The following is a 27,402-nucleotide window of genomic DNA, read 5'->3' as shown; positions in this document are numbered from 1 at the left end:
ACAGATTTCATAGGTATGGGGTGATTACTTGCTGGAAAATAAAATTAATATACAAAAAGGTTCAAATGTGGAATTTTAAAGGTTAAGAGAATTTGAATAGTCAAGAAGAGAAAAATTGAATTCCTAGAAAAATACTGGAAAAAAAAATCGTTAAAAGGAGAAAGAGGTGTGTGGGGGTGTGTTGGAAAAAAAAGAACAAAGAGGCATCAACAAAGGGATAGAAATAAATTTGAATTTCCATGAAAAGGTTGAACATAAAAAAGGAATGAAAATTTTGGTTGACAAAGGAGCAGGAAGAAATCACCAGGCGAGGAATTGATTTCCTCTTGAGTCCTTGTTGGTCTGGAGGGTGAATATGGTGTTTCTTAGGAAATCCCAACAAGATGGGGTGGAAGAGGTGATCTTGGAGGATTTTTGGATATTTCTTTGTTGAATGTTGATTTTACTGTGGGTGTCGAAATCCCTGCATTAGGTGGAACCACAGTGTTGAGTTTTGAAGGGAGGAGACATATAGTCTCTAGAATCCCTGTGTGTTTTGTCAAATCTAATCTAGCTGCTGGATGGAGGTGGATAAATCTATAAAGTCCCTGTTTCGGCTGATGGTTGTGTTTTGATCCCTAAAGCAATAGATTCCTTAACCTCTGGAATCTAGCTCGAGGGTGACATCTACAAGTGATACTTAGTTGTACTTGTCTATGGTTAGGTGGAGAGTCATAGTCCCAAACTCAGTTGCACATTAGTTTTGAGATAAGTACCTCTCATGTTATCAAGAAATCAACAATATATATATATATATATATATATATATATGAAATGATGTTCATTGATGGCATGATTCGTGATTTCTTTAGCTTATGAATTGACCAATGTGTTATTGTTACTGTAGAAAAAGTGTTGTAACAACATGTGGCAGAATTGATTTATTTCTTGCAGTAACTAGCATGCAATCTCCTTATTACAGTGCTTGAAAACTAGAAAATTCAAGTTAAAATTAGATTTTTGCATTGCAGGTCGGGTAGGTCATAGATGGGTAGGTCGGCTTGGAAGGCTCGACCTCTGATGGGACGACCTAGCTCTCCATGCCCGCAGGTTGGAAGTTTGGGGAAGTTATGAGATCAAGGTTTAGACCCACCCGACCCATTGAATTGTAGCACTGAGAAGGTTAGATTCGACCCCAGCCTAGATCAGAGGTCAGTGGTTGGGCCTAGATCTTGTTAAATCAACACATCACAGGGAAAAGTACTAACCCCAATATTCTTTGGGGTTCATGCCTACCACGTGGGCCTACCATGGTGGCTACGCGTTAGTGCCACATGGGTCAACCACTATGGAGTACATCCCCACCATCTTCCACATGGGACTCTGTGAGGCTGCCATGTGGAGGTCATGATGATGTGGTGAGGTGGTTATGGTCAATCTTTAAAGGACCGTAACTTTTTATTTGTAAGTCAAATTGAGGCGAAATTTATATCATTGGAATTGGCTCAATGAGATGAATGCAATGATGTTATTTATGTAAAATTATAGAAAAGTCGAAGAAAAAAAAAAAGAAAAATTTTAACTCATTCCTATAACTATACCTTGGGAGATGGGTCAGCAGAGTAACCATCTCCTTTTAAATATGGTTGGGTTTTTGGGTTAGGAGGGGCGTGTTTATAGGTGGTATCATAACATCCAAGTTCAACACTTGGACTGGATAGGCTCTCCTGTGAGCAAAAAGCAACATACTTAATTGTTTGGGTGAATGATTGAATGCATGCATGCACGATTGATATGTTTTACTGTTATTGATGAGCTAACAATTTGTGTTGATAGAAATATATTGCTAAAGATGCATGAATGTTTGTTTGTTAAAGTTGGCCTCATTATGACATCTTTGCAAAATCAAGTTCATGGGATGATTTATTGTTATTTAGTTATATTATAATGTGCCTAAAAATTGCATGTGAATGAGAACACATCAAATGCAACAAAAAGATAGGGAAAGAAAAGGAAACGAGGACAAGAATGGTACAATATAGCTATGATCTGTCACAACATGGGTATGGATAAGTAAGGATGAATGAAGAAGAAAGACAGTTGGCCAAGGGGGAGTGGTAAACTCTCCTGATTGGATGGATACCTTGAGAAGTCTGAAGGCTAAGATTCGAAATTGAAAAGTAGATAATGAAAGGTTGGTCAAGGCTAAAGAAAAGTAGGTGGAGGTGATTGCAATGATACTACAAAGCCTCTCAGAGATGCAATGACAAAGGAAGTATGAGCATGGAAATATTCATAGAGGCACGAAACACTCTTTGGGGTTAGAAGAGAAAACAAATGGGGCAGATGGTGGTCGGTCCTGGAAGAGGCACAAAGGAGAAAGTGAGGAAATTATTAGGGGAGATGCACCATTGAGCACATCAGGAAGAAAACCCAATATTCATGGGCATCACTCTAGTAGACATTCTAGCTTTGCTACCGAGAGATATCATATCCATTCTCATCATTACCATCATTAAAGAAGAAGAGAAAGGGACTATATGCTTGAAGAATTTAAGAAGGCCAAACCACCTACATTTGATAGAGAAATGAAAAAATATGAAGATGTAGAAGCATGGTCGCTTGGCATGAAGAAATTCTTTAGAATCCATGATTATTCTTAAAACATGAAAGCCAAAGTGTCCACCTATAGTTGGAAAGGAAAAGAAGACATGGTGGGGGTATTTAAAGAATGTTAAATGTATATCTAAAGAGAGATTGATATGGAGAGAGTTTGAGAGGTTGCTCAAAGACAAATACTTATCAGAAAGATATTATGACAATAAGGCAAAGGAGTTTTATGAGTTGAAAATGAGACAGTTGACAGATGAAGAATATATTACCATATTGTTGGAATTGTTGAGATATGTGACATATCTCAAAGAAGAGAAGGAAAAAGTTCAGTGATTTATCAAAGGATTTTCCATGCCATTTAATGACCGCATAGAGTTTTATGAATCAAAAAATTTAGATGATGCCATAAATAAATTAAAGCATTGTTATGAACAAGCAAAGCGTAGGCCAGAATTTAAAAGTGATTGGAAAACAAGGAACAATATTAAGGATAAGAATAAATGACCTATAAAAATTGGCGACAAGAAGGAATGAATGTCAATAGCTATTGCAAATCGATTTCAATAGAAATCTAGTCCAACTGCCAACAATAGTGTGTATCAACAAGAAGGAGAAAAACAGAGATATGAAAATAAAGAGTAGTTGAAATGTTGGACTTGTGGGGAAAATCACTAAAATAAGGACTTCCAACACTAGAAAAATGCACGTCCTATATTTTTCAGTGTTCAGGAAGCTTGGACTGGAGGGGACGTGGCACAAGTCTTCCTAGAATCTCTGCAGTTGTGGATAATTACTAGGTAGCCCAATGGGTATCCATCATTGAGATGGAAGGTAAGTTGTGTGATCATATTATTTCCATTTTAATTGATCCTGGTTCTAATTATAGTTATGTTAGTCTGGAGCTCGTGGAAAGGTGCAAGTTGGCCAAAGAATGCATTTCAAAACCTTGGTTAGTTCAGTTGGAAATAGGAACAAAGAAAAAAATCAGTTATTGGCTGAAATTGTGTGCATTTGAGCTCAACGATATGCTAACAAGAACACATATAAATTTGGTTCCATTGGGCGCGTACAACATGTTTTTGGGCATGTGTTGGTTGTGCATGCACACTACTAAAGTTGGATGCTATGATAAGGGAATTGAAAGCCTAGATAATATTGGAGAAAGAAAAATCATGTAAGTTAAGCAGAAGCCAACTTTAGTAATACTAATTATAGCCATGCAAGCTAAGCTTAATTAACGAAAAGGTTGCAAATTATTTGTTGTATAAATTTTCAACGATGGAAAATCTAATGATAACATTGGGCAAGAAGAAATTGAAGTGCTGGAGAAGTATCTTGTGTTGTAGAAATTCAAAGATGTGTTTCCAGTTGATATTCCAGATTTCCTCCTCATAGAGAAGTTGATTTCTTTATTGAATTCATGCCTGGAGAAACACTAGCGTGCAAGGAATTGTACTGGATGAGTATGCCTTAACTGGTTGAATTAAAGTTATAATTAAAAGAGATGCTTGATAAAGGTTACATACAACCAAGTGTGTCACCATAGGGAGATCCAATATTGTTTGCAAAGAAAAAGGATGGGACACTCAGGCTTTGCATTGATTACAGGTAGTTAAAAAAAGTGACAATCAAGAACCAGTATCCATTGCCATGAATTGATGATCTATTTGATCAGATGAGGGGATAATCCACTTTCTCCAAGATAGATTTGAGATATGGGCATCATCAAGTGCGCATCAAATATGAATACATCCATAAGACTAATTTCCAGACAAGATATGGGCACTATGAGTTTTTAGTTGTACCCTTTGGGCTTACTAATGCCCCTGCCACTTTCTGTTAATTTTCTTAGGGAAACATTGTTCTTTACCATGATAGTTGCATTTAATCATAAATACATTAAGTTCACCTCATATTATTCAGATCTACACCAACATATAATAGCATATGCAATAAAATAGAAAGAAACAACATCACCATCATCATCATCATCAATGCAACATAACATAAAAAGGAACAATATAAGAAAGCAATCATGCATAGAGACACCAAGATTGGTCTAAGACTAGGGCAAAGCCCATTATAGGGAAAACCCTTGCAAATCTTCTTCTTCTTCTTCTTAGATCGTCATCAAAAGCTACAACAGAGAGTACAATGATTCATCACTTTATCTATGCATCAAAAACAATAATGATATCTATGAAACATATATTAATCATGTTAGAAATCATAACCCTTATACTGATGGAATTAATGAGCTGTCATAAATTGATGTCGACAGAAGTATATTGTTGTCACTGTGTTGATCACTACTGAGTGTTGATGTCACTGTGTTGATCACTATTGAGTATTGTTGTCATTGATCACTAAGCCCAATACATATAATTGCAACATAAACTAACAAATTAGATCTACATATCTACAGATATGTATAACAGAAGAGAGAGACTCGGATCTACCTGCTCTGTAGCAGAGAAACCCGGATCCACCGATCTGTAGTAGAGAGAACTAGATCCACTGATATGTAATAGAGACAACTAGATCCACTGATCTATGAATTGAGTTGATGAAGAGATGCCAAATACCCCAGATCCAAGGTTGGGCCGCTCTCATGACCACTATCTGTGAGCGACTGAAAACCTCAGAGTCACACTCATACAAACATTATTTGAGCGACTATAACTTCATAGTCGCTCCCTGGGGGTCTTTATGCCTACAACTATGGCCCTGAGCCACAGTCGCTCTCTTGTCGGGCTATCTAAGCGACTATCAAAGCATAGTCACATTCTCACAGTGTTGATCTGAGCCACTATGCTGGCAGGGTTGCTCCCTGGGCTTCCTGGTGTGAACGACGAAGAACCAGAAGCCTCTAAACCCAGAATCGCTCCCTTTGAACTACCTCTGAGAGACTATAGCTGCATAATCACTCCCTTTCCCAATTTTTTCCATTGAATGTGGTCAAACTCTTTGGTTTTGTGCCAATGACCGAGATCCAGAATACCCCAACTCAGGGTGAGAATACGCTAACTCAGAGTGAACCCTTTGCCTGTGATCTCATATCCAATGAGGACTTCTGTTGATGAACCTGTGCGAGGCAAGACAAAGTAGAAGAATACAAACATAGCTTGAGTGTGTCCAAATGATCTTGAGGTCACTTGTTTTTATAGGCTATCCTAAGGGTTCACTTGGGGTTAAGATTGACCCAAGCAATTACTCATGTGGTTAGGGTCGACCCACTCCATAATACATGTGTGAATAAAATAATTCATAACTTAACTTCCACTTGACCAAATCAAGTGATCTTTAGGTCGATTTTGGTCCTCTCGAAAAGAGGAATTTGATGCAATCATTATCTTGGTGATTTGAGTTGTCCAAGGTGGAATATTACCGTAGTTGCAAAAATTAACACTCCCTCTCAACTAGGGAGAATTTCACCTACCAATATCTGTCCATCGAACAATATGCCATTTTGGAATCTTTGAGTGTGATTATGTATCATCACATACCATCTTTTTCATGTAGTCATCGTGCCATGTACATCTCAAGTGTCTCAACATCACAAAAAATCATTGTACATCTCTTGTTCCTTCTCATATGTTGAATATTCTCATATTTAGAAGAAGAAGAATTTGGTTTTGGAGGGGAGCTCAATATACCACCCTCTATCCAAAAAAATGTTACTTGGAATCTTTGCTATCAGGCTACTACCCAGAATATCATCAAGCTACTACTTGAAATGTCATCGGGCTACTACTGGGAAACACCAACGAGGAGCCAAATCGACGACCCACATCATCACCAAAGAGCATATCATCAAGGAACACGTCTCAACCTGGAACCACATTGGAGAACATATATTGACCCGAAATCTCGTGGGGGAGTTATACATCTACAACACCATATCCTAGTAATAAGATATCCAAACACACAGGGGAGCACATCTTGACCCTTAGATCTCATCAGGGAGCTCAATCTCAACCTGGAATTGCATCTGGGAGCAATAGCTTCCACCCGTGTCGAGCAATAGGATACCCCATCACACAGGGGAGTAAACCCTCAACCCTAGATCACACAGGAGAGTACACCCTTGATCCTGGAAGTTAGTTAGGGAGTTTTACCCTCAACCCAAAATCCTATTGCCTATTGATCTTCCCATTGATGACCCAAAATGGTAGAACACCTTCATCATAATCAAATTGGGTTGTACACCCCAAGTACACTCTCAACTAATTGGACAAAATGAGGAGCGGTATTCCCATCAAGCTAGCCTACTTGTGGGTATGATGCCAACTGGGGTATACTCTACAAAGACCAAGAGGGGAGCAACATTCTCTGACCCTATAAACATAGGGGAGAAACATTCTTCAACCCTAGGTAAAATATAGGGTACTACCCTATTGTCTATATTTCCCTCAACCCTAGGAGCCTTCTATCTCAATTCCTCACCCTGGGAGCTCGAGCAGGGTAGGAAGAGCTTGCTCAGTGTCCTTGATCATCACTACTCTCATCATCAACAATTGTTTCCTATTCACACAGAACAACAAATCAAATATCATTTCAGAGCATATATAATCATATTAATCACAAAAGGATACCATAATCATCCTCCCCCTCAAGGAGGTACCAACCACAAGCCTAAGATTGTCTCTCATAACTGCACTGCCAATATGTGAAAGTATCTTGGTCCCAACTGTAAATATGGGACTTACAACCAATCAGGTCATCACAAAGTATCCATGGTAGCCATGTCATATACAGATCATGCTCGAACAACTCTCTAAGGAGCTTGCATATCCTACCTCCCAACTAGTTATGCTAGCAACATCATGATCAACCTCAGTCATGCTATGGATCTCTCATCCAAGATATCATGGCAGATCACATACTAAAGAAACATCCAAATGTGCTTATCAAATATCAACAATATGTCTGTGCAGACACATATCATAGGAGAAATATCACATTCTCAAAAATAGAATGCCTCATGTTGATATTTCAAAGTATGCTCGGTGGAAACATTATGAAGCAACTCACTCATGAGTTTATTAAGGTTCTACATCATACATATATAGATGGATGTTTGAAATGGAACATCAATGCTTCAACCGTTAGATGCCACATCAAGTTCAACAACATCTTGAACTTCACAAACATTTTCAATAGCTTTGCAATATGGAATTTCTTTCCCAAATTCCAGAAATTGATTCATCATGCCATGATACATTATTTCAAGCTTCATAAGCCATCTCCCTTTGATTTTGATCATCAGAGGCTCATCACCTGTCACAAGTATATCATCAGGATACGAAATCAAAAACCACAATCAATATCAAAGTCAAATCATGGAACTCATCATTCTAACTTCATGAGATAACTAGACATATTTGGATTGCAATGTTCTAAGCATAATGTCTTGTTGAGCCAACATAATCATAAATCAATGTTGTACTATCAAAAACAAAGTCATCTCATAAGAGTTTAGAAATCTTCAAAAAGCTTCAGATGATGATCAAAAACAGTCAAACCTTTAGTCGCTTTCTTCAAGTTATCATGGGAGCGAATTTAGTTGCATGGATGTTGTCTAGGCCTTGGCATGCGTGCGACCAAGGACAAAATCTCCTTGATATGTGATTGTGACTGGAGCATAAACCCTAATTTCTAAATGGGCTTCAGATCTAAGACCATGTTGTAGATCAATACTGCTAGATGCACATAAATCATATTTCAGCAACATATAACACAAATAACATTTTCTATCAAGTCACTCCACCAAGTTACTACATCCAGTTTAACCATATGCCATCAAGACAAGGTAGTAAGAGATCTGGAATATCAATCTTATGCTTATACCTCTCACATGCACTTCATGACCAATGAGATTAGAATAGGTAATTCAATAAAGTTGTATCAAAACAACATGGGTGGCAATCATTCTTTCCACATGCTTATCACAAGCATTACCAACAGACTCATGTTTAGGAGTCAATAAACTGTCCTTCTATATGAAATCCATCATGACAAGTATCAAGAGTATCATTGTCTAGAGCCAAGGAGTTATCCTTCTTTAAGATCAAGATTCCAACGGATAGATCATAGATATTAGCCAAGTGTATTAGATAGCCTCATAGAATTCAATAGGAACAAAAATTTTCAACACCAGGTGCATCTTTTCATCATAGGAAACATAGATCCAAGTCACTTTCATATGCATGTATGAGCCAATAAAGAAAGAGGCATCCTCATCATACCTTAGGGCTTACCGAGCCAATAGCTGAAACACAACATACCATGCATACCTTGAGGTATTCAAATACCTGAGCACCTTCTCATTAGACATAGGCCGCTTGAAGCACTTCAACATCTTTTCCATCAAGTACCTCATTATCTCTTTCCATATCTGCATCTCAATATGCTCCTCAAGAAGAATCTACACATCTCATCTCATCAAGGAGGTTAGATACATCCATATAATCAAATACATGTACAGGAAGTACAAGAAATAAACATAACCAAATCCATGAATCTATCAAATAAGAAGCATCATAAGTCAAGAAATACTTATCTTCAATGAGAGGTGATGCTCTCCCTCTTGAACCAATCTTCAAGAGCCATCAATTTCCATCGTCCATATACCAATGTTTTCTTCATATCTGCTAAGGATTGTCCCATCTAGGACTTCATCAAATCTCCCACAAGTGCTTGAGCCTTGAACATACTATACCTCATGAAGTTTCCATAAACCAAGGTTTTCTCTCCAACCCTGACATCATATAATCCATCAAACCCTAATCATCAAGTTGCCTAGGGTTTTCTTCAAACCCTAGAATTATTTTAGGTCTCCACCATCCTCTTCTTGCTTCCATCAAAAGTGTCTCCATGGGGGTGATCTTCATGGAATTTCTTCAGCCCAGCTCTGATACCATGTTAATTTTCTTAGGGAAACATTGTTCTTTACCATGATAGTTGAATTTAATCATAAATACATTAAGTTCACCTCATATTATTCAGATCTACACCATTATACATCATCATATGCAATAACATAGAAAGAAACAACATCACCATCATCATCATCATCAATGCAACAGAACATAAAAAGGAACAGTAGAAGAAAGCATGCACGCATAGAGACACCAGGATTGGTCCGAGACCAAGGAAAAACCCACTATGGGGAAAACCCTTGCAAATATTATTCTTCTTCTTAGATCGTCATCAAAAGTTACAGCAGAGAGTACAATGATTCATCACTTTATCTATGCAGCGAAAAAAATAATGATATCTATGAAACAGATCTTAATCATGTTAGGAATTAGAACCCTTATATTGATGGAAGTAATGAGCTGTCATAAACTGATGTCGACTGAAGTATATTGTTGTCACTATGTCGATCACTGCTGAGTGTTGTTTTCATTGTGTCAATCACTACTGAGTACTGTTGTCACTGATCACTGAGCCCAATACATATAATTGCAGCGGAAACTAACAAATCGGATCTACAAATATACAAATCTATATAACAGAAGAGAGAGACTTGATTCTGCCTGATCTGTAGCATAGAAAGCCAAATCCACCGATTTGTAGCAGAGAGAACTAGATCCACTGATCTATAACAGAGAGAACCAAATCCACTTATTTGTGAAGTCATCTTATGACGATATGCCAAAGACCCTAGATCCAAAGTTGGGTCGCTCTCATCACCACTATTTGTGAACGACTGAAAACATCAAATTCACACTCATACAGACAATATACGAGTGACTATAATTGCACAGTTGCTCCCTGGGGGTCTCTGTGCCTACGACTATGACCCTGAGCCACAGTCACTCTCTTGTCGGGCTATCCGAGTGACTATCAAAGCACAATCTCACTCTCACAGTGTTGAACTAAGTGACTATGCCAGCAAGATCGCTCCTTGGGCTTCCTGGTACGAGCGATCGAGGACCAGAAACCTATGAACCCAGAATCACTCCCTCTGAACTGCCTCCGAGTGACTATAGCTGCACATTCGCTCCCTTGTCCACATTGTGCTAGTGACTATGGTCGAAAATCTTCAATTTTGTGCCAACGACTGAGATCTAGAGTACCCTAACTAAGAGCGAACCCTTCGCCTGTGATCTCGAATCTAATGAGGACTTTCATCGATGAACCTGTGTGAGCCAAGACAAAGTAGAAGAATAGAAACATAACTTGAGTGTGTCCAAATGAGCTTGAGGTCACTTCCTTTTATAGGCTATCCTGAGGGTTCACTTGGGGTTAAGACTGACCGAAGAAGTTACTCATGTGGTTATGGCTGTCCCACTCCATAATACATGTGTGAATAAAATAATTCATAAATTAACTTCTGCTTGACCAAATAAGTGATATTTAGGTCAATTCTGGTCCTCTCGAAAAGAGGAATCTAATGAAATCATTATCTTAGTCATTTGAGTTATCCAAGGTGGAATTTTACTACAGTTGTAAAGACTAACATTTTCATGTGTTTAATGAACAATGTGTTGCATCCTTACTTAGACAGGTTTGTGATTGTCTTTTTTGATGACATATTGGTGTATTCAAAGACTAAATAAGAGCATGAGAAACACCTAGCTGCAGTACTACAATTTCTAAGGGAAAACGAGCTTTATGCAAATCTCAACAAATGTGATTTCTTCTAGACACATATACACTATTTGCGGTAAATTATCTCCAAGGAAGGGATATCGATTGATCCAGAAAAGGTCAAATAATTTATGGAATGGTCAACACCAAAAAATGTGAATGAGATTATATCATTCATGAGATTGGCAGGTGGTGTACCCTCCTCTTCATTCCTTTTATTCTTCATATAGCGAAAGGGTCAAGCTACAAAGGATAACAAAGTTTGGAGCCATTTTCAAAGAAGCATATGAGCTCAAAGACCATATCGGACCTGCTCAATCAGAAAGTTCCCAGGAAGAGATTTGCAATGGTATAAATAAGTCTGCAAATGAACCCTTGGATCAAAAGACAGAGGCAGACAAATTTGGGCCCATAAAAGTCAAAATCCTAGAGACCCCACGACCATGGAATCTTGTAACTTGTAAAAAAATCAATTTCAAAAAGCTTCGGGGACCAAGGGACCAGAGATCCATCAACTGTTGGAGTTAGGAATGTCTACTAATGAAACCCCGTGACAACAATTAGAGGCCCATATCTCGTGACCCCAGAACTCTATAATTGGTTAATTGATTTTCTGAAAGCGCTAGGATTGGATCATTTACAAATAAATTTCTCACAAATCAAAGGGTTGAGGCCCCTTTTTCACTCTCCTCCAGCGGGACGAGTGGAAATATACCATTGGGCAGAGGTGATGTCAGAAAATTCCCATTGGGAGGTGGGCATGTGGAAAGCAATTTCATTATTTTCGGACACCCAAAGGGCCTGTGAATGGACGACACATGGACCTATCATAGGTCGACAAGTGGCCTAGTTGATATCAGCATGACATCATCCTGGTAGCATACCACGAAGGGTCAGAATCCCATAACTATTTATTAAATCACAATAGGGCATTGAGTTGCATGGAGAAATGAATAGTAGCAGAGAAATACCAGTATACCGGAATCCCAAAGTTATTTCTAATTGCAAGGCATTCAGGTTCCATCTCAACAGAGCAGAAGTTTTATGCAACACTATTTTTAGATGTACAGGAGCCGCCAAGTGGTAGTGGGACTTCCCCCACTTTTGAAATTAAAATAGTTAAATATCAGCGACCTATGGGATGAATCCCCATCCATCTCAAATCATCCCCACCCACGAGAAGCTCAGGAAGGTAATAAAGTGCAACTGTTAAGCTAGCACTTGCCCCCAACTCTACTCATGCACCCTGTCGGAGGAGGTAAAATGGGTGCACCACCTATCAGGTTAACGTGGCGACCATACCAGTAGCTGAGACCACTATGAGGTAATCATGGCAGGCAAGTGTGGCAAGCGAGTGAGAAAACATTTAATTCATCACCCTCTTCCCCTTCTCTCCACTCAATCCAACTCCGCCATGTGTCTCCCCTATTCCATATCTTCCTTTTCGCACCTAAAACCTTTCAAAATGATCGTTGAACCCCACACACTGACCTTTGCAATTTAAACTTGTCTATTTCAAATTGTTATGTACCTTTTGGCTCCACCTATTCGCATCTACCTCCGCCTGACTGTCATTCAGCATAAGGACCTCCACACACCCACAACATCCAGTTTCCTCTTCTTACGAGATAATTCAAAGTCTCATTATCCTCGCACAATTGTCACCATGCTCAAATTGAAAAATATCTCATCAAAAACCCTAGAAAAACCATAGCCAAAACCCCCGAGCCACACCGAACCCTTCATGGACACCGAGGGGGTAATTCACGATCCCTTTTGCCCTCTAAATCTATTTTACCTTAGTTTTGACTTCTTTGGTTGCTACCTAGACAAGGAAGACCTATTATGAGTCATTGAGTTAGGGTTGTATCACTTAGTCACCCCAATGATATACTCTTTCCCAGAATTCAGATCCCGGCTCATGGCCACCTTTGTTAAAGGGAAAAATTGTTGCATTTCCTCCAATGGGGAGAAAATTTTGGAGGTCACCCCTGAATTGATACGCAACGCCTTCATTTACCCAAAATTCCTAAATTTGGAGAAGTTTATAGAGACCACGCTCTTCTATGATTACATTGGGCTCTCGACTGGACAAAAATTGGTCTTTCTCCAACTAATCCTAGCCCCAAATGCACAATTTCCTACCAACTTACAAACCATTCACATTTCCTTGTTTTCAAGGTTCATGCCCATTCTATCCATTATCTTATTTTTATTTGGTGAGGATGAGACAACAAATTGTTGAAGTTTCTAAGTTTACTTAGTTAGAAACCCTCCATGCACTTTATCTGATTTATTCCTACCTACTTGTTATTTTACTTAACAAGTTATATACAATGTAAATACTGAAAATAAACACTAGTGCATGCTCAACAATTACAGATTAGAAACTAAAGGAAACATAAACAATCACACCATATGACACCATTATTTTTGGACCAATGTCCCCGGAAAAGCCCAATGTGGGAAAACCGGTGTAGCTATCTGAGGGTTTTCTTATTAATCAATATCATAGTACTATCTGGGTACCGAAACTGGCCTACCCAATAGAGAATTTCCTTGGCAGTAGTACCTCTCAGTTTTTGACAAATCTCCGGGCTAAAAACCCCAGATAATCCTTTTGGCAGCTACTCACCTCCAATCTGCCCCAGAAACCCCAGTGCCAGCCTCTCTCTGGATTGTGTCAAGCCCTCTCTACCCAGTTCTAGCCCTGCGTCAACCCGGATGGGTCTGCGTCATCCTTAGGAGGTCCTTTGTTAGCCCTCTGGCCCTTTGCGTCAACAACATTGGCTTCTCTGAGGCTTTGCGCAGCTCCCAGCTGCCTCTGCGTGGCCCTGCGTGAGCCCTGGTTAGCTCTGCTTCACTCTCCCCGATTACTGTGATGCTCTCCCAACAATATATCTGCCTCTCTGTCTCTTTGTACTTAATTCCCCTCAGCTGCAACTCCCAATCACTAATTCTATCTCTCTTAGCAAACCCCGCTCTAGAGAATAGAATGACTAATCACTCTGGTGTCTACTCCAAGTGATCCTCAAGCCTCCTCTTATACTTTTCCTGTTGACATATCAACAGCCAAGATTAAGTCCCTAATCAATGGCTAAGATTAGATCTAGCTTGTTCCATGTATTTTGGACCATTCTAAAACAGTTTCATATTAATACAGATTAATATTTTATTTTCCCTAAGTTTAGACTTAGGGAATCCATTAAAAATATTAATTATTTTAATATCTCCTGAACTGTTTATAATATTCCCAAACTCTTTCTGGGTATTGGAGATCTCATGTGCCCCAACCTCTCCGCCAAATTTCGTAGCTAGATCACATCCGATGCTACCCCAAATCAACATTCCCTCTTAGCGAGGACTGTGCTCTGGCAATATTCCTCACTAATTACTCTAATAATCCGGCATCGGTACCTGTGTTGATGCTAGGCTTGCTGCCCACCATCCTCTACACTGTTGTATCCTATACAGTTGTCCATGGTTCTTCCACTTCCACTGTTGCGTCTATACGACAGCTCCCTCTGCATTTGTGTTGCTGCTGGTCCTTTCTCCCAGCGCTGCATCCGCACTGCACCTCCTCTCATCATGTTGCATCGTGCTACCCACTGCTGCACTGCAACTCAGTTACTGAGAAATAAGTAACTGATCTCCCAATCTAACCTCTTTGTTGGGCTAGAGACACCCACTGATGCTGAAACTTCCTCTGTCACTGACAAGTGCTCCCTCTCTGACCTCTACACTGCTGCAACAACTCCTTGCATCTCACACCGTTGCACACCTCTATGTGCCATCCTACACTGGTGCAACACTCCCATGCCTCTCACACAGTTGCAGCCTACTAGCCTCACGCTATCCTGGGACTCTTGCACTGTATCTCTCTCTATCGTTCCATCTGCATCCATCTCTACCCAACTCAGCCAATCCTGCTACTCCTCTTCGGGGCTCCCGTAGCAAGGTCTAATCCAAGAGGCTGGGTACCTCAAGGATCTTGCCCCTCATCACCTGTAGTCCCCCTAACTACAGCTCGATGTCTCCCCACTTCCACTCAAGTCGTGCGTGTGCACTCATGGCACAGTCATCGTCTATCAAAACTTCCTTCTCTGCCCATGCTGGTGCTACCTTAGTCTCGAAAGACTCTCCCTTACTCTTCTTCCTTGGACACTGGGTTGCATAATGACCCAACTCCCCACAGTGGAAGCACTTGATCTTGGAGAGATCTTTCTTCTTCAACTTTTCCTGCTTTCCCTCAAATGCTAGGGCCACATCTTCCTCCTCATGCTTGACTTTGATCCCCTTGCTGCTGCTACCCGTCTTCGACTGTTGTCTGATCTCTTCCTAACGAAGAGATACCCACATCTCGTCCCAAGGTGGAAGTGTCCCTCTGCCCAATATACTCTAGAAAAATACCTCCTAGTCTTCTGAGACAACATTCAGGGTTGTCCTCACCATTAGCTCCTGATCCGGTGTCGCCCCTATAGCAGTCAACTAATCTCGGATCTCATTCAGTCCTCCAAGGAAGGTGTCAATTGATTGTCCCTTCTTCATCTGATATGACCTCATCTGATTCTCAAGAAACATTCTTCTCTCCACAGAAGTATGCTGGTACAACTTCTTAAGAGCCTCCCACATCTCAAATGTCGTTTCCTTCTCGGCTATGTGTGGTACTACATGATCCTTGACCCCGTCAAGGATAATGCTCTTGGCCCTCGCCATTGCCTCCTCGTACTCGTCATTATCACTAGGGTTGACTGGGACAGTTATTACCTTCAAGGCGAAGTTCTTGACACGATTCCTGTCAAGTACGGATAAGATTGTGGCCTTCCAGACTGCGAAGTTTGATGCTCCGTCCAATCTATCCTGGTCTCTTACTTCGTGTAGTACCATGATGCTCCTCTACTTCCCTCCTGGAAGTTCTCTATTCGACTCCACTGAGTCTCTACTTCCCATTTGGAATTTCTCTTCTGGACTCCCTCTGAGTCCTGATTTCCCTCTTGGAAATCCTTTTGCCACTTGTCGAGATGCCCCCTACTCTGATCGTCTTGTGCAACCTTACCATTGATCTGGGTTCCTCGACTAGAAACCCTTGGTAGTAGCTCCTCTTGGCCTTGCTCTGTTAGGTACTATTTTGACTCTAGTACCTCACCAGTTCCACTCTGAAATATTCCCACAGCCTTCTAAACCCCAACAACCTGAAGGTGAGAGCTCCTAGGCTCTGCGAAATCCCAGCACCAGCAACCTGACCTCCTCAACCAACTGCGTCAACCCTCCCAGCTACTATGTGGCTCTGCCTGAGGCTCCCTTTGCCTTCCTTAGCCTCTGCGCTGCCTCTTCTCAACTCACCCTTGATGATGCAAGTACTGCATCACCCTTCCCTTGTTGTTGCTCTGCTAGAAACAACTTCGGTCACCTCGGGACAACTGTTTTCTCCTGTTATTGCTCCACTCGGTTGATGTCCTTAGTCCTCCTATGATCTGCAATCACACTCTAATACCATGTTGAAGTTCTAAGTTTACTTAGTTAGAAACCCTCCATGCACTTTATCTGATTTATTCCTACCTACTTGTTATTTTACTTAACAAGTTATTTACAATGTAAATACTGAAAATAAACACTAGTGCATGCTCAACATATTACAGCTCAACAACTAAAGGAAACAGAAACGATCACACCATATGACACCATTATTTTTGGATCAATGTCCCCAAAAAAACCCAATGTGGGAAAACTGGTGCAGTTATCTAAGGATTTTCTTATTAAGCAATATCAGAGTACAATCTGGGTGCCAAAACTGACCTACCCAACAGAGAATTTCCTTGGCAATAGTACCTCTCATTTTCTGACAAATCTCTTGGCTGAAACCCCGGATAATCCTTCCGGCAGCTACTTAGGTCCAATCTGCCCCAGAAACCCCAGCTTCAGCCTCTCTCTGGACTGCGTCAGCCCCTCTCTGCCTAACGTTGGCCTTGTGTCACCCCGGATGGGTCTGCATTAACCTTAGGAGACCTTGTGTCAGCCCTCTGGCCCTCTGCATCAACAACGCTGGCCTCTCTGAGGCTCTGTGCAGAGCCCGACTGCCTCTACGTGGCCCTGCGTGAGCCCTGGATGGCTCTGCGTCACTTTCCCGGGCTACTGCACTGCTCTCCACCAATTCTATCTCTCTTAGCAAACCCCGCTCTAGAGAATAGAATGACTAATCACTTTGGTGTCTACTCCAAGTGACCCTCAAGCCTCCTCTTATACTTTTCTTGTTGACATATCAACGGCTGAGATTAAGTCCCTAATCAATGGCTAAGATTAGATCTGGCTTGATCCGTGTCTTTTGGACCATTCTAACACAGTTTCATATTAATACACATTAATATTTTATTTTCCCTAAGTTTAGACTTAGGGACTCCATTAAAAATATTAATTATTTTATATCTCCTTAACTGTTTAGAATCTGGCCAAACTCTTTCTGGGTATTGGAGATCTCATTTTCCCCAACCTCTCTGTTAGCACTTGAAATTTCACCTCAGGCTGAGAAAGGTAAACTCCAAGGCAACATCAAACCACTTAGCCTCGTAGCTAGCCCTACGGGGCAGGAGAGGGCTCTCTCCGGTCTATCTCGGTAGAGATCTTCAATGGGCGAGCTAACCAATAAAGAACACTAATTTTAGGCTAGTAAACTGATAAAAGGTTTGATTTGAGATTTTTAGGATTTTGGTGGAAAATCGGGAAAAGGCTATTTTGGGTGCGGGGATTGGACACAGTTTTTGCAGGGGGTTCTTTGGGGCAAGGTAGGAGACTGTATTGATGCCTTTGAATTAAGTGAATGGATAGGAATGACCGGTGAGGAGCTAAAGAGAGCAAGAAACCTTCAAGAGTTCTCTTTAGACAGATGAAAGCATAAATATTAAGCAAACTTAAAAGCAAAGCATGACAATCATGAATTCTACTTTAACACTTCATTTGCCTAATTTACAGAAGGAAAAGTAAGAAGATGATTCACATAACAAACTTACAAGTACAAAGAGAAACACACCATCAATACATGTAACCACAGGAATCCCAAAAAGGACTGCAAAACCCTGGTCTTCCTTTGCCAAAAATTGCAGAGATACAATGAGTAATACAATAGAAGTTTCTCCCTCAAGAGTCCAACCATGAAAATGACTAAGAAAATACATAATATAGGCAAGCTAACACCTTTCCTTGCCTCTAGGGGTCGAGCTCACTATCCTAGGAGCTGTTTCAACCAATTCCAAACTGAGCACTAAAATCTACGCAGTCAAAACAACTTGCCTCTATAAGCTAGGAAACCAATTCATTCATTAAATTTTTTCCTATCTCATGAATGAATCTTCTAGAAGAGATAAATAAGTGTCAAAATATCATAAAATTACATCATTTACAACAAGGAAGATCAAAATCTACTCCAAAAAGTCAAATCCAGTCAAAACTGCGTTTTGCTGAGCTGTAGGTGAATTTCTGTGAAAACTGCCCAACACGTCGCGCCCTGATCCTAAACGCGTCGTGCGCCTTTGGAGCTGATTTTGAGGCACTTCCAGGTGTCCAAATGAGGCAAAAGTGGTATTTTTGGAAAGTTCTGGATGTCTACTTTCCAACCCAAGTGGAATTTCTGAATTTGGTGGCCATTTGCCCCTCCAAAATTGCAATCTCCCAAGACTGCTTCCTGTGTGTCAAAAAGGTGGCAGAAAGTCATTTTTTGCTTGTTTTTTGACCTTCTGGAGGCTCAAAACTTGGTGAAATTTCTTGGCAATTGCTGAGAAAGTGTATCTTTGCATGAAAAATCCAAAAATTATGATTTTTACTGAAAAGGAGTTGCCCATCGAAAGGGTCGCGCACGGCGCGCGACGTGTTGGGGAAGAAAACCTCTATTTGGCACAAAAAATTCACAATTGACAAAATTTTCTCCAAATTTCTTGAAATTTGGGCTGGGAGTCCCCAATCAAGTACCATGCTCAGTCAAAGAGGCTTTGGCCAAAATTTGGAGTGGATCGGGCCTTTTCGTCGTTTTAGTGCCTTGGCCAACCTCCTTGGATCTGGCGATTGTATTTTTAACATTTCTTTAAAACCATGACAACTGTGCAAAAAGTGAAGGAGGTTTTTCTTCCTTGGCCTGTTTTGAACAAAAAAATCTCTTAGTTTACCCAAATTCATCTTTGATTGCTCTGAAACATCTTTTGAGTGATGTTAGGAAGTAGGGGAAAGTGGAATCTCAGAGATTGAGTGAGGGGAAGGGGTCCAAAAGGGCAAAACACAGGCCCAACCTAGAAAATTGCCAGGTTGTAGCAAGAAACTAGGGTTTGTGCGAAAATGAGGAATTTGGTGGATCTCAGTGATGGGAAGCATTTGATAAGGTACATGAAGGATAGGGGAAGGTGTATGAACATCTGGATACAAGTTTTGCTGATGATTTGACCGTCCAAGAGAAATTGGCTTCAAAACCCTAGGAGAGGAAAATGACCTTACCTAGGCGCAACTGAAGCATGGACAAGGTGTAAAAAGACTCATTAGACACTGAGATGATAATGAAAGCCCTATGAATGATGATAGACTCAGCTGAATAGTGACATAGACTGACATTTGGGCAACTTTGAAAAGAGTGAAAACAAACCCTAGACCTAATGCCTAGTGACCAAATTTTGCTTAAAAACTCTTTGAAATGACAAAATTTGACCTTGACACTCTGAGACCACTTTGTAAGAGCATATTTGATCACTGGAGGAAGGCTGGAAAGATTGACACTTACATTGGCTCCAATGGGGATGGTAGCTCCTTGGAGGTGCCAAGAACCGCAGATCTCTGTAATGCATGACTGAAAACTCAAAAACTCAAGCTGAAATGCATGACTGAAAACTGATGACTTGACAACACAAATTGACTCTCACTCAACTAAAAACTGACTCAATACTTAAACACAACCGACAAACTAGAAATGATGCTCAAAGGGGAGCTTATTCATCAAAACCTACTCTAACAGTTTCATTCATCACCTGATCAAGTGAAATGAAACAACCAATGCAACCAAGTGAGTATCCCGTTTGATGTTCGAAGTCTCCGCAAGTGCTCACTTATGAACAGCAAGAGAGAACTACTGAACGGCAACTCCCATGATAACTTAGAAACAGATTTGTTGAATGATATGAATTCTCTATCCGCCTCCAAAAACACTGCATAAGGATCTTGAAATTCAAGCACACTGGAACTTAGCTCATCCAATGGATTACTTCTCGTTTCCTCATACCATGAATGCAAATTTTGATCTGAGCCTTGTGACGAGACCTCTGCTGAAAATGACAAAGAAACCGGCTGCCAGGTCAAATTCATATCAGCACATGTTTCAAGCTCACATGTAGTCAATGGAGAAAGACTTTGACTGCAAACCTCATCCAAAACATCAGCTATTGGATCATGAAAAACTTGAAAAGACCACTGTAATGTATCCATTGAAAATGTATGACATCCTTCTAGCTGTTCATCTTTTTCTTGAGAGATTTTACGAAGATTCTGCCTTATAAACTGAAATGCTTCGAAACAAAAGGGTATAGAATCTTCCTGCATCATCAAATCATGTATTTCATCTTCCACAACTTCATCTGGAATCTGCCCTTCAATTTCATTTGGTGGCTGCAAATCTGATGCTACAGGCTGCTCAATATATGCATCATTTGATCATTGTACTCGAGCTGCTGTAAGTGAACCTCTTCCTCCCACAAACTAGCTGCTGATTTGTCTGTAAGATTAGCTTTTGTTTGGAGAACATAATCATCATCATACTGATCAAACTGAGGCAAATCACCAGTATAAAACATATCATCAAGCATGCAGGTCATATCAACAGATCTCTCTTCTCCAAGATGATTTACAAAACAATCATTATCAGATCTATGACAACTAGGATAAGAAACAAAATGTTTTGGATCAGCAACTTGTTCTTCTTCAATCAGCAAGCCATGAGCTTGAACATCATAAGCATTTCTTGTGTTGATCTTGTCCATCATCTTTTCCACTGCACTTACCAAAATGTCAAGCTTTACCTCTAGAGATGTCGATTTTTCCGGATCTATGTGTTTCATCTCTTCTTCCTTCAACCTTGCCCTTCGGATTAGCAGATGAGCCTCTACATTTACTGCACTGTTTTGCATCTCGTGAAGTGTTGCAATATCCCTTTCTCTCAGCTGAAACTCCATTTCCGGATCAAAGGCACCCGGATAGTGCAAGAGAGCCGATCTAGGAGTAGCCTTATATCAACTGGCATCGAATAATAAACTTGGTTAAATCTGGCTGAAAACTGTTGTACTGTCTCCCCTGGCAATCTTTTCAGCTGGTTATACTCTTCTACAATCAAGAAAAGGTTATGCCCGATCATCCACCTATCGAGAAAAACTTTGACAAACTGCTGGAAATCTGAAATGCTTGCATCAGGCAGGGCTTTGAACCAACTCTTCACTTTGGCTTGCAAAGAAAGAGCAAAAAGCCTAATACTGACATCTTCTTCATCAACTTCAAAAAGGTCTATAAAATTCTCAACATTCTGCACATGTTGCTCAACATTGACATTCTTACTTTCACCATCAAACCTCGGCAAGTATAGATCATAGTTTTTGGGGAAAGCATGGAGAACAGAAGGTAAAACAAGAGGTTTATACCGATCTGGAATTTTACAAGGTGTAGGGGTATGTACAGCAGGTATAGAATCAGTCTTGGTCTCTTGAGGTTCATCAATTTGAAGATGATCATCACAAAATTTAGAAGAAAGGTCTTGATCAAGCTCAAAGGTATGCAAATCTTTGGTATTCACAATCTTCAAAGGGAAAGAATCAACTGCAGGCCGAGGATCTCTTCTCAAATATAGTATACTTTGCAAAGCCTTCTTGACATTCTTGGGAAAAGAGAAGAAATAATTTATGACAAAGAACAAAATGTATTGGATGAAATTCCAACTTGAATACCTGATCTGTCCATGTTGTCCTTTCATGTTTTTGCTGGCCGAGATCATCCTCCAGTGGAATCTTTGGATCTGATCTCGAAAATGATTTAGATTCGCCAAGTGAATGATTTCAGCCTTTCAAGTGTCTGATCGTTGTCCACCATCAACAATCAGATCTGAACTTGATACATGTACTGGGGTGAAATGCAAGTGAAGTGCTGTATTCACAAGCTCACGGAGATGGACTGAAGCAGCGTTTATCTACTTCTGCTTATGTAAAGCAAAAGTGTTTCGAAGGCTACCTGGCATAACTTCAGGCTCCGTCTAAGACTTATGAGATAAACACATCAACCCACAAACAAGTTTGTTATCCCCAGTATGGTCGCCAATATGTTAGCGCTTGAAATTTCACCTCAGGTTGAGAAAGGTAAACTCCAAGGCAACATCAAACCACTTAGCCTCGTAGCTAGCCCTACGGGGCATGAGAGGGCTCTCTCCAGTCTATCTCAGTAGAGATCTTCAATGGGCGAGATAACCAATAAAGAACACTGATTTTAGGCTAGTAAACTGATAAAAGGTTTGATTTGAAATTTTTAGGATTTTGGTGGAAAATCGGGAAAAGGCAATTTTGGGTGCGGGGATTGGACACAGTTTTTGCAAGGGGTTCTTTGGGGCAAGGTAGGAGACTGTATTGATGCCTTTGAATTAAGTGAATGGATAGGAATGACTGGTGAGGAGCTAAAGAGAGTAAGAAACCTTCAAGAGTTCTCTTTAGACAGATGAAAACATAAATATTAAGCAAACTTAAAAGCAGAGCATGACAATCATGAATTCTACTTTAACACTTCATTTGCCTAATTTGCAGAAGGAAAAGTAAGAAGATGATTCACATAAAAAACTTACAAGTACAAAGAGAAACACACCATCAATACATGTAACCACAGGAATCCCAAAAAGGACTGCAAAACCCTGGTCTTCCTTTGCCAAAAATTGCAGAGATACAATGAGTAATACAATAGAAGTTTCTCCCTCAAGAGTCCAACCATGAAAATGACTAAGAAAATACATAATATAGGCAACATAACACCTTTCCTTGCCTCTAGGGGTCGAGCTCACTATCTTAGGAGCTGTTTCAACCAATTCCAAACTGAGCACTAAAATCTAGGCAGTCAAAACAACTTGCCTCTATAAGCTAGGAAACCAATTCATTCATTAAATTTTTGCCTATCTCATGAATGAATCTTCTAGAAGAGATAAATAAGTGTCAAAATATCATAAAATTACATCATTTACAACAAGGAAGATCAAAATCTACTCCAAAAAGTCAAATCCAGTCAAAAATGCGTTTTGCTAAGCTGTAGGTGAATTTCTGTGAAAACTGCCCAACACGTCGCGCCCTGATCCTGAACGCGTCGCGCGCCTTTGGATCTGCTTTTGAGGCACTTCCAGGTGTCCAAATGAGGCAAAAGTGGGCTTTTAGGAAAGTTCTGAATGTCTACTTTCCAACCCAAGTGGAATTTCTGAATTTGGTGGCCATTTGCCCCTCCAAAATTGCAATCTCCCAAGACTGCTTCCTGTGTGTCAAAAAGGTGGCAGAAAGTCATTTTTTGCTTGTTTTTTGACCTTCTGGAGGCTCAAAACTTGGTGAAATTTCTTGGAAATTGCTGAGCAAGTGTATCTTTGCATGAAAAATCCAAAAATGCTGATTTTTCCTGAAAAGGAGTTGCCCATCGAAAGGGTCACGCGCGGCGCGCGACGTGTTGGGGAAGAAAACCTGTGTTTGGCACAAAAAATTCACAATTGACAAAAGTTTCTCCAAATTTCTTGAAATTTGGGCTGGGAGTCCCCAATCAAGTACCATGCTCAGTCAAAGAGGCTTTGGCCAAAATTTGGAGTGGATCGGGCCTTTTCCGTCGTTTTAGTGCCTTGGCCAACCTCCTTGGATCTGGCGATTCTATTTTTAACGTTTCTTTAAAACCATGACACCTGTGTAAAAAGTGAAGGAGGTTTTTCTTCCTTGGCCTGTTGTGAACAAAAACCTCTCTCATTTTTCCGAAATTCATCTTTGATTGCTCTGAAACATCTTTTGAGGGAAACTGATCCCGATGTGTGAAACAAGGAATTTTGTCGAAATGAAGCGAAATGAAGGGGATAAGAGGCTTCTAAATTCTTGGGGAAATTTTTGGAAGTAGGGAGGGATGTCAGGAAGTAGGGGAAAGTGGAATCTCAGAGATTGAGTGAGGGGAAGGGGTCCAAAAGGGCAAAACACAGGCCCAACCTAGAAAATTGCCAAGTTGTAGCAAGAAACTAGGGTTTGTGCGAAAATGAGGAATTTGGTGGATCTCAGTGATGGGAAGCATTTGATAAGGTACATGAAGGATAGGGGAAGGTGTATGAACGTCTGGATACAAGTTTTGCCGATAATTTGACCGTCCAAGAGAAATTGGCTTCAAAACCCTAGGAGAGGAAAATGACCTTACCTAGGCACAACTGAAGCATGGACAAGGTGTAAAAAGACTCATTAGACACTGAGATGATAATGAAAACCCTATGAATTATGATAGACTCAGCTGAATAGTGACATAGACTAACATTTGGGCAACTTTGAAAAGAGTGAAAACAAACCCTAGACCTAATGCCTAGTGACCAAATTTTGCTTGAAAACTCTTTGAAATGACAAAATTTGACCTTGACACTCTGAGACCACTTTGTAAGAGCATATTTGATCACTGGAGGAAGGCTGGAAAGACTGACACTAACACTCTCCACCGAATTTCGTGGCTAGAGCACATCCGATGCTACCCAAAATCAACACAAATGTCTCCAAAGTAGCCTTAGGGATTTTTCATAAGATGAAGAGTTATACATTGTCCTTGACATTCCCTCTTTCCTAATCGAAGCCATTAAGTTCTAGTGAAATCAATACTAACTAGCCTCATCCTTCAAACATTAGTCCATATTTGTTTACTTTTTCCTTTACACTCATGTGGAATAATTTGAGTACCTAGGCCTCAACATTGTAGACTCCCATAAGAAAAGGAAATTTGTGGTTGTTTGGGACAATTCTCTGAAGAGAAAACCCAACAATAACAGGTTTTCACACTATCTCTCTACTTTCATGGCCACTACTTATAAAATTATCAACAAAGTCTCCCCTCCTAGAGTCTTACCTAAATAGAGAAGAATCCTTCAACTCAACAAGGATTCTAGGGTGGGTTATTGGTATTCGTTTGAAGACTACACTGAAATTAGGGTATATGTGTTGGTCAAGGTTGTCATTAATGTCAATATGGCATTGTTTGTGATGGCAAATTTTTGTGATGCATGATGTTGCCCTAGATGCCCATTAATCATAATACCCTAGTGATGCAAGCCATAGAACTAACCTTGTTGTCGGAATATGAAGATGCCATAATCTCATGTTATGAATCAAGGTCTCTTAAAGAAGAAGCCCTCAACTTTGTCCTAGACATTTTGATGACATGACTAGCTCTATTGAAGAACACTTTCTCTAGGACCAAATGTGAGCTCATTACACTTGATGAGATGAATTGATGACAACAATTGAAGAACTAATCCTAAGGGGCTCATCATTTTCAAGCCTTGAAGGAACCCTTACCTCGAATGCCTTATTAATTATGCTATAATCCTATTAAGGTTGATGGCGTATGTCTATGAAGAAGGAGCCCTAACAAAATCCTAATGGCTGCCATGAAAAATAATAATGACAGTTTCAAAAATATAATTTTCGAGATGGAAATATGACCTCACCTAAGGATGAAATTGACATCATCTTGTGAAGGATATTTTCCCCTTTCTAACGAGCTACTATAGTCTCCTAAATCCTTCTAGATTGTGAGAAATTGAATTTATAAGTTAGAAACATTATTATTTTTGCCTAGCCGACTTGATCCAACATGTGAAGGCTATCATGTCTCCTCAAGAGACATGTCTCTTCATCAGAGGTAACACGAGTATTAATAGGAGTACAGACTCCTCATTGTAGCAAAAAAAAATTCAGTGAAGATCACAGGAAGATGGAGCACTACGGAAGCCGAGGATAAAAAGATATAACTGTTTCAGAAATTTCTTAAGGGGAATCTCAAGAGAACTCAGATTATATTGTTGAAATTTATTGCATCACTGTAGAACCACCAAGGAGTTTTTGAAAACAAGTGATTGGGTTAAAAATATATAAAAAGGAGCTATAAAACATCAAGGAAAACCCTCAGGCTACTAAAACTACCTCAGACCTGTTGGAAACCTGTCAATTTGTGACAAAGGGATACACAAAAACCTTTGAACCTGTAACCAGAACAATGTTCACTACCTCGGACTTCTGAACAGAACCCAGATTGCTTGTTGGAAGGTGTTATAGAATGAAGGAACCGTTTTTCAACCTTGTAATCAGACTCGGACCAGATGAACCAAGACTTGGACCAATAGAAATGAGCCTGGACCTGTGTATATACATCACATACCTGTTTTGAGTGAAGGCCTCTGCCTAGACAGAGGAAAGACTTAAAACCTATTTGAGTGGCTCAGATATATAAAAACTCAGACATGTTTGGGTGCCACCATACCTCAGACTTGTTGAGTCAAACCTCCATACTTCAGAACTAATTGATTCTAGTTATAGCCAAAAAAAATTGATATATTCTTTTGTGATGGATACCTTTGAACTGAAGCTCGGAACAATGAAGAGAAACTGCACCTCAGTTCTAGGCTACAAGGAAGGAAAATATCTTGTAAAGCTCAGTTAGAACTATGATAAAAAGACACAAGACTCAAATCTTTGATCTGGAGTTACAATTACCATTGCAATTCAGATTAGTGGTTGTGGAGCTCAAAACTATATGTGAACAGTCTCTTGTGGAGGACTGAGAATCAAAACTATAAACTTGTGGTTAGTCACTTGTGTGGAACTTTGAAATATAGTTGAAGCATCTTGAATACACCTTTAATACATCTTGGAGACCAACACTTTTCTTGTTGAAGCTACATTAATATCACACATTGAAGAGCTATCTAGAAGGGTTTGATTGAGTAGCTATCGGAAGAATATAGTGATAAATTCATTAAAGTCTGTTGGAGTCGATTAAGATAATTGATGTGTCGAAGACTTGTTTGGAGGGAACTTTAAAGGACCTTTTTAGAACCTTGAAAAGTATTAGGGTAGCTTATTGAATACCTTGAAGCATTGTTGAAGAAAGTTTGGAAGAGTATTTGAAACAATTGAAGCTGTTGATTTGGGGTAGCATCGGATGTGCTATAGC

The sequence above is a fragment of the Pinus tabuliformis genome, chromosome 4_2, assembly GCF_031772625.1.
Source record: "Pinus tabuliformis cultivar Carrire ecotype Pingquan chromosome 4_2, CPIR1, whole genome shotgun sequence".
Lineage (NCBI taxonomy): Eukaryota > Viridiplantae > Streptophyta > Pinopsida > Pinales > Pinaceae > Pinus > Pinus tabuliformis.
The sequence above is the reverse complement of the archived record's forward strand: the minus strand, read 5'-3'. Positions refer to the sequence as shown.